Source organism: Ambystoma mexicanum, chromosome 6q (assembly GCF_040938575.1).
Source record: "Ambystoma mexicanum isolate Mex_15411 chromosome 6q, UKY_AmexF1_1, whole genome shotgun sequence".
NCBI classification, from domain to species: domain Eukaryota; kingdom Metazoa; phylum Chordata; class Amphibia; order Caudata; family Ambystomatidae; genus Ambystoma; species Ambystoma mexicanum.
Genome location: NC_090937.1, coordinates 80,579,554 through 80,593,404, shown reverse-complemented (window position 1 = coordinate 80,593,404; position 13,851 = coordinate 80,579,554). Strand labels below are relative to the sequence as shown.

At 47.4% G+C, this 13,851-nt stretch overlaps 1 protein-coding gene across 2 annotated transcripts in view; it reads left to right on the top strand.

Annotated features, from left to right (window-relative positions):
- The window catches only part of UBA6 (ubiquitin like modifier activating enzyme 6), a 1,607,755-nt gene that overhangs the window by 268,833 nt on the left and 1,325,071 nt on the right, over window positions 1-13,851 (top strand). The window lies entirely within an intron of this gene.

The window sequence follows — 13,851 nt, the reverse complement described above, 5'->3', positions numbered from 1 at the left end:
GAAAACTGTGCATACATGAGAGTGACAGTGTATCTGCATGAGTAAGCATGCAAGTGAGAATGCACCCTGAATGATTGAGAAAAGGCTATATGGATGTGTGGCTGCTTATGTAAATGTGTATGAACGTGTGTCTGCATCAAAGGCTTGGGCATGGTGGGGCGCACTCGAGTACAAAGGCTAACTCCATTGTAAAATGCTATATGGCATGGCATTTTACAAAGACATTAAGTACAAAGCCAATGTAATGAGTGCTCTTACACATGGGAGAAAGGCATTTGTGCAGCAGGCACGCCATTGTAAGAAACATGTCTTTGCAGCAACCACATGTTTTCTTACCACATGTTTTCCTACTGTGGCTTGACATTTTTTACTGGGCATCAAGGGTGAAGGCAGAATGATGAGTATTATTACTTGGCTAGTGTGGGGGACTAGAAGGAGTCAGACACAGATATTTCTTGGGCTTTTTATTGAAATAACAAAATACCTAACTCGCCCTTTTGCTAAGGGAATGATCCCTACCTAACCAAACTAAGTGTGCTCGGCTGTCGTCAAAAGTCCCAATTGTCCAAAGTCCATCGTCTACTTCTACCTGACCCTACCTTAAACATGGCCAGAATATATACCTTCTGGCGCCTTCCCTTTAGCAAGGTTTCCCTGGGCTTTGTTTCAGAGTTATTACAATTGCAACCAGTTCTGCGAGTTCAAAAACTCAAAAGCATATATTTATCTGGCTTTACAAATGCTCTTTAATGAGTTTGTGCATCTCGTGGTACATATTTATAGGTTTAATATCCTGTAGTTTGCGATACCTATCAATATCCTCAATGTCTTTCTGGCAGTCTTTTTGTATGTAATCTATTACGCTTCTTCCTTTTTAATTCGAGTTCTTCAGACTCTTTCCATTCGACTCTGTTGGGGTTCAGTATACCCTTGTAAAAGGTGTAGCATAACCACTCCTGTGGTCTTCCCCCCCGCCCCCCCTAGGTTTCCCCTTACTTTCTCAGGGATTGGTCCTTGTGCTTAATTTAGAGGGTTTCTCAAAGTTTCTTAACAGATTCCAGTGTTCATCACCAATCGTACTTGGCAACTTTCTTGGTGCATCACAATATATAGGTTTGTGCTTTCTCCATGATCCACAGTCAATATCGCAGTTCCTTTCATGTAATGCATATAGTCCCGATGCCTCCCCCTTGCATTATCCACACATGTACCTTGATGTGGGTGCATTCACGAAGGTTGGTGCTTCCTATAGTCTCTGTCTCTGCTTCCTCAGCTCCAGCGTGAAGTCTCACTCAGTGTCTGTGCTCTGCATAGGTCTGCTGACGGCAGGTTTCATTCCTTCTGGTTTCTGGTCGTCACGCCACCACTTGGGCGGTCTCTAGAACTCTGTCCTGACAAGAGTTTTCCCAGTGTTCGTTATGCTGGACCTCATGCATCCTTCTCTGGCGCTCTCTCCCTCGTAGGTTACCGCAGGTGCCACAGCTCCACACTGCTCCGCCCCACCAAGACATGGCTCTGTCAGAGGGCTTCTTCTGCTTATGGCTTTCTTTCTCCCTTCACGATCAGTTTGTTGCTGTAATATACATGTTCCTGTTCAAAGGGGCGTTGTGTTTTCCTTCAGGTGTCATATTTGATCCAGTATTACCTGAAGCCAATGGAGAGTAAGGAACATTACTTGTTATACTTCTATGTCCGGTCCCCTTTACTCCATAATGTATAGACGTCCCAGTACAGGGATGGGACTGGAGTCTTTTTCCCTGTAAATATTTGCACTTTCCCTTTAAGGGAATTAATTTATGCATAGGTAGGCGTGCCCACGCACAATGACTCCACCCCTCGGCACCACCTTGCAGTCCTTTTTTCCGGTAAACAGGAATGGACGTCTACTCCGTAGAAGCGCTATTTTTTGCTGCCCACTCTCCTTTTGTTTGGCTGTCCTATCGGCGAAAGCATTTCCTTTTCCTATGTCATCCGTCACCCTCTGGTGAGCAGCGCATTTCATTATTGCTAGTTGTGTAGGTAGTGCTAATGCTGATAACAATTGCACTATCAATGAAACATGTTGGATCTTGATGCCATGAGATGTTAAAAATCCCCTTTCAGCCCATAGTTTCCCAAAGTTGTGAACCACCCCAAATGCTTACTGACTGTCAGTATAGATGTTTACACTAAGCCCCTCCGAAATCTCACAGGCTCTGGTCAATGCAACCATCTCCGCAGCCTGAGCAGAATTCTGTGCTATTTTCTTGCTCTCAACAATAGTGTCTAGTGTAATTGCATAGGCAGCAGTGGAAGTGCCGTCAGATAGTTTGAAACAAGAACCATCACAAAATAGTTCCCCTTCTGGAGACTTCAAAGGTGTATCACTTAAATCGATTCTACCTTTCGTCTCTTGTTCTGTAATATACAGGCAATTGTGGGATGAGTCAATCGTGCGGTCGTCCTCAAGTTCAGCCGGATTCAAAGAACAGAATCTCTTAATTTGGATGTGTGGTGCAAATAGAATCAACTCATATCTTGTGAGTCGAGCAGAGGTGAGATGCTGAGTCTGTGTTCTATTTAATAGAACGTCTATTGAGTGAGGTACCATCACGGTTAAGGAGTGACCCAGAACCATACCCTCACTTGGTTTCACTGATGCTGCAGCTCTCCAAATATTTTGGCAAAGCGCAAGCAACAGGGTCTAACGTGGAAGAAAAATAGCTGCACGGTCTGCTTCTTCCCCCATGTTCCTGTGTCAATACAGCCAAGGCGCAAAAGTCTCTCTCATGCACATAGAGAATAAAACACTTCTCATAATTTGGTGTGCCCAATACTGGCGCTGAACACAACACCGCTTTGAGCAGATCAAAAGCGTCTTGACAATCCGAGTCCCATGGCAAAGTGAAAGGAACATCCTTCTTTGTCAATGCCAGCATAGGTTTATTCAAAAGCAACAAATTCAGGATCCACTGTCTACAAGCCATGCCATTAAAAGCTCTGACTTCCTTCTGCGTATTTGGAACAGAGATGTCAGAAATACTTTGTATACATTCTGGTGTCAGGCGTCTGCCCTCCTTCGACATAGCTGTAACGCTCACCTGGTATCCACAGGGATGTCACTCAGCCGGTCCTGGCCTCTTACGACCTCGAAACCTTCCCTCGAGGCTATTCGACTGGGGACTGGGCCTGAAACACAGGATTGGTAGAGTTTGTTTGTTTGTTTGTTTGTTTGTTTATTTGATATAGCGCGGAACCAAACCCGCAAGGGTAGCTGGGCGCAGAGCAGTACAAGGTTACTTGAAGACTTAGTTACAATAACTCCCTATTGTCTCTATGCTTGAACCCCTTTCTCCCCGGGGTCCAACCCTTCCCTTTGATCCACAGCTCACCTTGTTTTCTTGGATGGTGTGCTCTCCGTCCTGCTTTCAGCGCAGGGGCGCGTGTATTGATACGGGCTCGTTGGTGCCGCGCAGGGGCGCGTGTATTGATACGGGCTCGTTGGTGCCTAGTTACTTCAATGGCGAGAGTCCGACTGGTAAGGATAATGAGTCCTTGAGCAGTTCTCTAACTTCGTTCCTTTCCTTCTTAGGTGATGGCCGGCGTCCGGGGATGGCAGCGTGCTGCTGAGATGAGTGGCGCTGAAGGTGAGTGAGAGCGCGATGCGCGATGTACCCTTTTCGTATTTGTATTGAACTGAGGTTTTTTTCTGTGTCTTTTAGGTGCCGCGACGTTGTCAGCGTGGATGACGGTTATGAAGAACAAATGCGGTGAGTAAGCGCGGTATGCGCCGCCTCTAGATGTTTCCACGCTAACCTGGAGTGTCTTTTCCCCCCTCTCAGATGGATGAGAAGTTCCAGAGAGACAGTTCTCCCAGAACGGCTGGGATTCAGGTAAGCGTTTGAAGCTCGCACTGTATTTGAAAAAAAATAAGAGAAGAGCTGTAAAATGCTTACTAATGCCTTTTCTCTGTTCTTTTCCTCTTCATTAGGAAGCAGCGTGCCGGGATGGGAATGACACCGCCGAAGATGCCCGCAGAACAGAAGGAGCATTGAATGATGGGCGGAAGGGCTGCAAGGTAAGGCTGTTCCTAACGGTGTTCTTGTTCTTGCAGGAGCTGGGCGCAGAAGAAAGATGCAGGCCCACTGGAGACCGATCCCAACATGGTGAGTGTCGCGCTGCAGGTGCAGAAAACGCAAAGCATGCTTCTCAGCCTGGGTGTGGCTTAAATAGTCTCTGGGTATCCCAGGTGCCTCTAGGCTGAACCACACCCAAAAGACTAGACCGCACATGCAGTTCTGGGAACCGAAATATGTGGGGGCATCCATCTTGTCCCCATCGATGCATTACAAGTCCAATCCCCAATGTTATCCTATGGGAGTGAGTGAGTCTGGTGCCACAAGCGCCAAGTCTGACTCCAAGTGAGTCTTTGGAGGGATGGAGAGGCCCTTGAGGGGCCATGTAGGTGATCGTGGCCTGGCTCCAGCCTGACATCTTGCAGGGCTGGAGACAAGAGGGGCAGGAATCATGACAATAGCCTAAATAGACAACTTGCTGTCGACAATACTGGAATTTGTTCAACAAAGCCTTATGACCATGCACTGCCAAATGAACATGCAACAACACAGTACCCTCCTAGCAAGCGTCCTCAGAATCTGCAGCAATAAGCAGATCATCAATATATTGTAGCAACGCGCAAGTGCAAGGTAACTCAAGCAAATGAAGTTGTTCTTTCAATGCCCTACTATATATGCTTGCACTCTCCGTGTATCCCTCCAGGACTCCAGTGAACGTAAAGGAGCGTCCTCTTAAGGAAGACGCAAACAAATACCTACTGTCGTTGTGGATAGGAATATTAAAGAAAGCATTTTTCAATTCGACTACACTTAAATGTGTGGCCATCGCCGGAATCATAGTGAGAATGGTTGTAAGTCTGGTACAATAGGGAATTGTGGCACTACAATCTTGTTAATTGCGTGCAAATCAATCACAAAACCGAAAAGTAAAGCATTGTCCCTTTTTTTTATAAACAGGTAAAATTGGGCAATTGCACACACTACCAGAAATCTCTTCAATCACACCTCGGTGTATCTGATCCGAAACAATACTCTTCAACGCACGTTAACCCTGAACGTATATATTGTACTGTGGAATACCTGACTGCGAATTTGCTGATTTCAAAACAATCTGAACTGGTTCAACATTGAGGATCCCCACATTTTTGTCATTCACTGCCCATAAATGTGTAGGCACCTCACTCCGTTCACTCGGTAATGGCATAGATAAGAAATGTGAAGCGGAATATTGTTGGGGCGAGATCGTTAAATACACTCCATCTGGAGAATAATAAATCACAGCATTCAATTTCTTCAACAAATTCAACCCCAACAAGTTTTCGCCGCTATTCGTCGTTTTCAAAAACGTACATTAATCAGTGAACGGCCCCAGTGCAATGGTTACCGGTTAAGAGACCGGCCTAATCATTGGCGTTCCAGAAAACACTACAGAACCATTACTCTGCCTTGACAGTGGGACATCTGAACCCGCAGATGGTCAATGGAACACTTCTGTGCTCTGGTATCCACTAGAAAGATATGCTCCCTATTCCCCACTCTCATTTCTTTTTTTTTTTAAACTTTATTTAACAGCTGTGGTACACAACAGTGCGGCAACATGACGATTCAAGCATGTATATACCATAAACATTTGATGCAGTCTCTCAGCATAGCATGTAGTATTTACAGAGTAGGTGTATTATTAGGCTCTGTCGGGCTAGTGCTGGTCAAGTCCATTTCACATAAATGTACTCTGAAAGGGGCCCAGATGTCCTTCGGTTTACATGGGCTTGATCGTGTCTGATTCTACTTTTCCCGACATAGTGGGGCCATTATTAGTAAACACAGTATGGTTCTGCCTACACTAGGTTGATATGGCGCAGTAGTACTAACAATACTTGGATACATGCGTGGCTACATACTTGGAGATTGATCACGTCGCCTACTTTTACCGAACCTCTATCGGTCCGGATTGAGTGGCAGACCAAAACATTGATGCAGTGCTTTGTGACATTCCAGTATCATTTGACTCCAGAAACTCCCGACCTCTCTTCCCTGATGAATTTCCTATCCAATTATCCAACAGCGAAGAAGGAAAGAAACATGTCGGTTCTTTGATGGGTCTCTTATTTTCTTGTCAACTAAGCTGACAATTGTTGCCTCTCAGTTGTGGGACGCTCCGGTCCTAGCAGTATAGTAAGACTACTGACTAGGTGTTGAAAAATTGTGTTTAAAAAGATTTTTTATATATATTTTTTGTGTGATGTAATTTGCTTTCATGCTTTGTCTATGTATTTTGACAGTTTTGACCAATGTATTTTAAGCATTTGTGAGTGCAGTATGGATGGAGTATTTGGAGATATGAATGGGTCTGGTTTAGTTGCTTGTGGCATTTTGTGGTCAGTTAATATTATTGTAACGCTCACCTGATTCCCGTAGAGGCTCCGGTCTTGACTGGGCGTATACCGTATCTTCAAAGGTGATGTGTACCACATGGCTGGCTCTTTGGGCTGGACCTCTGTGCACTGTATGTCTGACTCGAAGGGTAAGATGTCTGCAGATAGAAAATATGGGATTAATGAACTGGGTTACTAAATGTCTCTCTCTTCTTCCCTTTCTCTTCGCCTGTAGAACCCCGAAGGTTAACGCTCTCACCTTAGGTAAGTGAACGCCGTGCTCTCCATCTGCCTCGGGGCAGGGTGCTGTAACCAGTTTCTTCACTGGATAAGGGGAGCAGGCCTCTTGACTTCAGAGGACTGCTGTCCGTCGTTTACTGCACGAACGGTAAGTTTCGAGTACTTCTAATGTCTTTAAAGTCTTTAGTAATGATGTCTCTTGTGTTGCAGGGTTCCGGCGATGGTGGATGACGGGCTGAAGTGAGTTGAAGATGGAGCCCGTGTGATGAATAGAAGCGCCTGGAAGCACGTAAGTAAGCGCTTGTTGCCTGCTTCACGATGCGCTCTAACTGTCTTTTTATTTTGCAGGTACAAGTTCGGAGCGGCTGCAGGGTGCCGGAATACCCACTAGGTTAGATGTGGAAAGGAGTAATGGCACGTGAGTATTAAAGTTCCCCAATGTCTTTAAACGCACCTTGTTTTGTCTTTCAGATGCGGGATGCAGTGCCGAAGGCCTCCGGAGCGTGCGAAGAGTTGGTAAGCTTTTGTCTTTCAGATGCCGGAATGCAGTGTGAAGACCTCCGGAGCGCACGAAGAGTAGGTAAGCCTTTGTCTTGCAGATGTCGGAATGCAGCGCGAGGCGTTGGTGACAGCCGATGGACCAGGTTAGTGAAGAGCTGTCACTGAAGACCGTAATGCTAACCTGTTCTTTCTTGTCTTTATAGGTGTTGCTGAAGACTGGATTCAGGATGGTAAGCCTTTTTCCTTAGGCCCAGGATCAGATGCAGAAGACACGATGAGCGTTCTGCTGCAGAGGATGCAGAATAACGCAAAGCAAGATTCATCCATCGGGTGTGGTTTAAATAGCCTCCTGTAGTGCTTAGGTGTCTCCTTCCACAGCCACGCCTAGGTAAGAAAAGAGTTCCTGCTTTCCAGAAGAGTTCCAGTGTTCTGAACCTAGGGAGTGGCTCCTGCCCCACCCAACAGGAAAAGTAGTTCCAAACGGAAGAGGATCAGAGGCTCAACTGGCAGGCAAATAAGCAGCATGGTCTGCTGCAGGTAAGTCCACCCAAGCATTATGAGCCCGGCGCTTCCAGCGCTGGGACTGGGCATATTTATGAGCCTGGTGCCACTGGCGCCAGGACTGGGTCCAAAAGGTCCCAATTGGGACTGGTTGGCACTCGGAACCTGGGTTATGGATCTGCTTCCAAGGGAGTTGGGAAAACCCTGACCTTTTGGAAGCAGAGATCATGACAATTATTGTACAAATCTGATTTATATATACTTTTCTGATTTCTATTTTTCTATCATGTTTTTATGATTGATATAAAATATTGTAAGACATTTTTCTCAATTAAGATGTCTATTTTTTCATACATGTTATGTTAGTGAATTGAATTTTTTCACTTTCCTGCGTTTTATATATGTTTTACAGTACTGTAAGAGAATAGGCGCATTGCCTCTAATTGGTCTGCTACCTGTACAAGTTTATATATCCCGGTCTTCTAGTTGTTTTCTATATATATATGTTTTTCCCAGGCACGGCCGTGGATATTTCTTGGCCTGGAGTCCCCTTAATGTTTCTACTTGATAGTGTCATTACATAGTGCTCCCCACATTCATTTACATACATCAGTTCCTTGAGAAAATGATTTACTTGTGTTGCCTGCACACTCTTCCGTTTTTGCAGAATGCACTTTTTGGCCACCGCGCATGTGATGTTAAAGAGCCTTCTGATCATCTCAGATCTCTTACCTATATCCCCAAACAGGTATTTTAATGGTGTGAGGTCTGCCGGTATCTGCGTAACTTCTTCCAGAATTTTCTCCACCTCCCCCCAGAATGCACATATGTGTGGGCAGCTCCAATACATGTGGAACGAGTCTGCCTGATCGGCCCCGCATTTCTGACACCTGCCACGGCTGTTTCGTGTGAATTTCATGATTTTTTGGGGTGTAAAGTGTAACTTGTTCAACATGTTAAATTGGATCAGCCTGAGGCCCGCATTCATGGATACCCTCTTGGTCAATTCTCAGTACCTCTCCCAGGACCTATCACTAATGGTAGCACCCACATCTGATTCCCAGGAGGTCTTTATCAAGTTCACAGTAGGAGTATTAGCCTGTATGGCTGTGTAGAGTCCTGATACACTGGTTCCCGATCGGGTGGACAGGGTTGCCAGGCATGGGTGTGGTGGAGGCTCATCAGGGAACAGGGGCCATCTGGCCTTAAATGCCATTTTCATTCTATAGTATTGCAAAACTATCAATTGATCTCTACCCATCCCCGTTTAGAATTCTTCCAATGTTATACATTTTCCATTAGGGAATATGTCTTTGATTTTGAATTGTCTCTCTGGATCCCATGTCTTTTGCACATCAGTGTCGTACGTGGGTGCTATACCTGGCAAGTTCCAGAATGGGGCTTCTGAGTAGTATGGTGACTCCAACCCGAGCCTGTGGAAAATCCTGGACTATGCATGCACTGTTGTACTGACTGGGTCGAATGGACACTCATTCTTGTGTTTGTTTTTAAAGATAACAGACCTTAGGTCGGTCAGACGTGCTGCATGCGTATTTTGGAATATGTAGGGTGGGGTGTCTTGCTCGTCATACCAATGTTTAACAAACTGGGCCTGTGCCACTAGGTAATATAATTAAAAATCTGGTGCTGCTATGCCACCTTAGTTATATGGTTCAACTATCTTTTCCCACTTCATTCTGGCCGCCCCCCACACCAGACAAACTCCACCACCATAGACCTAAATTTATCAAAAAACTGCCTACCAGGCCATATCGGGACATTAGTGAATACATATAATAGCTTGGGAAGAATAAACATTTTCAATACAGCAACCCGGCCGATGAGCGATATGGGGAGTTTGGCCCAAAAACAGAGTTTGGCGGCAATTGTGTCTAAAAGGGAATCATGGTTGTTCGACAATAGGGAGGCTTTATCTCCCGACACGATAACACCCAAGTATCTAATCTGATCTGGGGACCATTTTAGACCATGAGTATTTTCCGGGCATTTAGTGGCGGGGGTCAAGGGAAAGATTTCCGGTTTGGAGCGGTTAGTTTTGTATCCCGAGTATTCTGCAAATTCATGCACCGTCCCCATCACTGGCCCCAGGTGTGTCTGGTTCTCGGACATACAGCAGAGGATCATCTGCATATAAAGAAATGGATTGGGTCAGGTCCGACATCCATATGCCCCTCTGACTTTGATATTCTCTAATAGCTGCTGCGACTGGTTCCACTGTGAGGGCGAACAGTATTGGGGAAAACGGGCACCCTTGTCTCGTACCCCTTTCCAGCACCTACCAATCAGACATGGTGCGATTAGTCAATACCCTAGTCCCCGGGTTGGTGTATAAGAGCTTCACGCATTGTAGGAAGTATGGACCTAGTCCAAATTTCTCCAGCACCAAGAACAAGTATCTCCAGGACACCGAATCAAACGCCTTTTCGGCATCCAGAGACACGGCCACTGCCTGGGCCTCAGGCTTAATCTGGGCCATGATACCAAATAGCCTACGGAGATTTAATGCCGTGGATTTGGTAGGGATAAACCCGCATTGGTCCGGATGGACCAGTACTGGCATGTTAGGCAGGAGTCTCGTGGCCAGGATCTTTGCAAATATCTTGCTGTCGCAGTTTGTAAGGGATAGAGGCCGATATGAGGACATTTCGTTCGACGGGCGCCTGGGTTTGAGTAGCACCGTTATTATAGCCTCCCTCATGGATGTTGGGAGTGTCCCCAATTCCAAGGCCTCCTCCCACACAGACCGGAGCACCGGGGCTAGTTCCTCACTGAGCTCCTTGTATAACTCAGCCCCCAATCCGTCTGAGCCGGGTGCCTTTCCATTAGTTAGTGACTTTATCGCTTCCTTAATTTCATCCACCGTTGGGGGCTGATCAAGCAACAGTCTGTGCTCTGTTGACAACCTCGGGAGTGTAATGTTGTCCAAGTATTCTCCAACCTCTTGAGGTGTTTTCAGATCATGGTTAGCATACAGGTCTGTGTAGAATTGGGTGAATTCTCTGTTTATATCTACCTCACTTGTGGCTACCGTACCATCCCCCGCTATTATGCTAGAAATCATGGTATAGTGTCTTTGGGCCTTCAACAAGTTGGCTAGGGTGTGACCCGCCCTTCTCCCTTTGCCATATCGGCGTGCTTTAACTGTGGTTTCCATATACAGCAGCTCCTTAGTGGCCAGTCTATTGAATTCCTGCAGGTTACCATTAATGTCTGCCAGGACACTGTCCTCATGTGCGGCTGTGTATCGCATCTCCAACTCACCCAATCGCTTCTCAGTTTCCGCCAGTTCCACCCTGATGGCCCTCAACAGCCCCATGGACTTGGAGATCAGAATCCCCCTCATCCAAACCTTAAAAGTCTCCCATAGGGTTGCACTTCTATTCACTGAGTCTTTGTTTGCTTAAAGGAAGAGTTCCACCTCTGTGTAGTGCCTCTGCCACTGTGGGGTCTCTAAAAAATATCAGGTGGCATTCTCCATCTTCTGGGAGGGGGCTTTATATTCTCCAGGGTCATATTTAAAAGGATAGATGAGTGGTCGGATAGGGTACGGGGGAGCATCTCACTGTCAATTTGGTTCATGAGCAACGCAGACACCAACCAGTAATCTATGCGGGACTCTGTGTCATGCACTGAGGAGTAGGAGTACTGCCTTTTATGGGGGTGAAGAGTCCTCCAGACGTCCACCAGCGTGAATTGTGACGGGATTTGTTGTAGGATACCAGCGGTTTTGGTGGAGTTTCTATGTCTGGAGGTAGAGCGATCTAGTGCGATATCCAGAATGGTATTGAAATCGCCTCCCCACACCACTTGCTCACCACCAGAGAAGCTCATCTCTTGCATTACATTCGTGTAGAAATCGGGATCATCAACATTCGGGTCATATGTGTTCACCAATATTAATTTTTCCCCTGCAATGTTTCCCCACACTATCACGTAGCGACCTAGTGGGTCTATCTTGTTCTTACCAAATTGAAACCCAACTGAGGGGTGGATCAGGATGAGTACTCCTCTTGCCTGTAAAGAGTACTCGGTATAGTATCTGTGCTGACCCCACCCCTTCAAAAGCTCAGTGTTTACTTTCTGAAGTGCATGAGTTTCCTGTAACATGACTATCTGGGGGTGGTGTTGACTGACATAGGTCCCTACCTTTTTTAACTTGGCTCGGTTATTCAACCCTCGGACGTTCCATGTAAGGAGATTTAGTCTCGACCCTCGGGCCGTCAAATTGGGGTTAGCCATATCTGCAGGTCTTCATCACGCCCCACTTTCCACTGCTACTTAGGAGAGTTATCCATTTTTTCTCAGTCGGCAGGTAGCTGGTTTTCATTCCACTTTGTCTGTCGGGTCTCGCCTCTCATCTCTCGGTTGCGGTCTCGCATTTTGGTTCGCCACTCGGTCTCCAGGGGGCAGCTGGATGGAAGCCTCCACATACGCCATGGCTTCTGTGGGATTTTCAAAGAAGTGGGCCCGTCCCCCATGTTGTATTCTCATCTTCACCAGAAAGATAAGGACATAGGGCACATTACGCATTCATAACTGTCTTTTCACTCCTTCATAAGATCTCCTTTGCGTTTGCACAGTGGTCGAAAAGTCCGGATATTTGTGGATTCTATTCTGATCATGGTGTAGAGTTCCTTTTTCCCTCGATAGTCGGAGTATAGTATCTCTGTTCCTGTAGTTAAGGAGCAGTGCAATTATAGTTCAAGGGGGAGCTCCTGGTTTCGGGTGTGGTGCTAGGGTGCGGTGGGCCCTTTCAATCAGAAAATGTTCCGAGAAGGAGTCGGTGCCTAGGATGTCCTTCAGCAGGGTCTCTACTTGTTTCTCCATGGGTCCTTTGCAAAAGTTTTCCGATACCTCAACAATCCGAATGTTATTTCTTGGACCTCGATTCGAGATCCTCGCACTTGGTTTGAGTTTTGTGCAATTCTGATTGGAGGTGGGCTATGTCTCGACTGTGTTGTAATATCGTGTCTTCGCTTACACTTATCCTGTTTTCTGCCTCCGTAATACGCGCGCTCTCCTTCTGCACATGTGCTTTAAGGGATCCGATCGTCGCCACTATGTCATCTAGTTTAACATTTACAGCCATGAATCCATACTGTACCATCGTAGCTAGGCAATCCATCGGGTCATTCTCCTGCCCATCTGCTGTTGATGGTTCCCCCCCAGTCGCCCCTTGTGGTTGCGAACTGGTGAAGGTATCCATCGGGCCAATCTTTTTCCCCCCCTGTCCCCTTCTTCTCGTTGCGGCCCATGTGCTGTGGTTTTCTGTTGGGGGTGGACTGTGTTCTCCCACGTATTATCGCCCAATGCACCATGTTTGGCTCAGGATGGGGAGGGGTCGTTTCCCAGTATGTCAGCCCTTAGCACATGGTAGTTTGCTTCTATATAGGAGTAAATCGGGCAGTTTTGTCCTGGTGAGAGCCCCCCGGCCACCACTCCGGCCTGTAGTCGTGAGGGCCTTGTTGGAGCGTTGGGAAGCGCGCCCGGAGCAATGAAAGCGGCCCGCGGTGTCCCCCAGCTGTATCTGCACGTTCTAGGGTTTGAGGTCGTGGCGGTTATACTGCACTTAAGGCCCTATGTTCAGTCTCCTCTTCAGTCACATGGATGTGGCCCAGTGGGACCCCGAGATGCCCCCACTTTCAAGGATCAATGTTTATTCTCCCGTATCCGTTGGGGTTATAACTGGCAGGTCAAGATAGCCGCCGTGGGGCACGATGTGGGGCCCTCCCCTGCCGCGGCTGCCACCGCGAACCGCGTATTGTAGAGGCCCGCCTCACGGGCGTTGGAAGTAGGGCCCCCAGCGCGGCCCAAAATCACTTACTTGATATGTGCGGGAGGTGGGCTCCCACCGCACGCGCCCCCTCGGCCAAGTCCGCACCCCAACGGGCAGCGTCGTGAGGAGCCATGGGCAGCGCCGCCAGGAGCCGTGCAACAATCACGGTCCCACCGGATGAAGGCAACCTACTTCCACCGGGTCCCACCTTCTCGCTCCTGCCTTCTTATGTCCCCCTTCATGGGTTGCGGGGAGCGATCGCTGCTGCAGCCACGGTCGTCTCGGGGCGGGCGGCCACTCGGCTCTCTCCTCGTCTTCAGGATGTCACAGGCCGCGCGGTGCCCCTCCCCCCACCGCGGCTCGCAGCCCAAGCGTTCGTGGA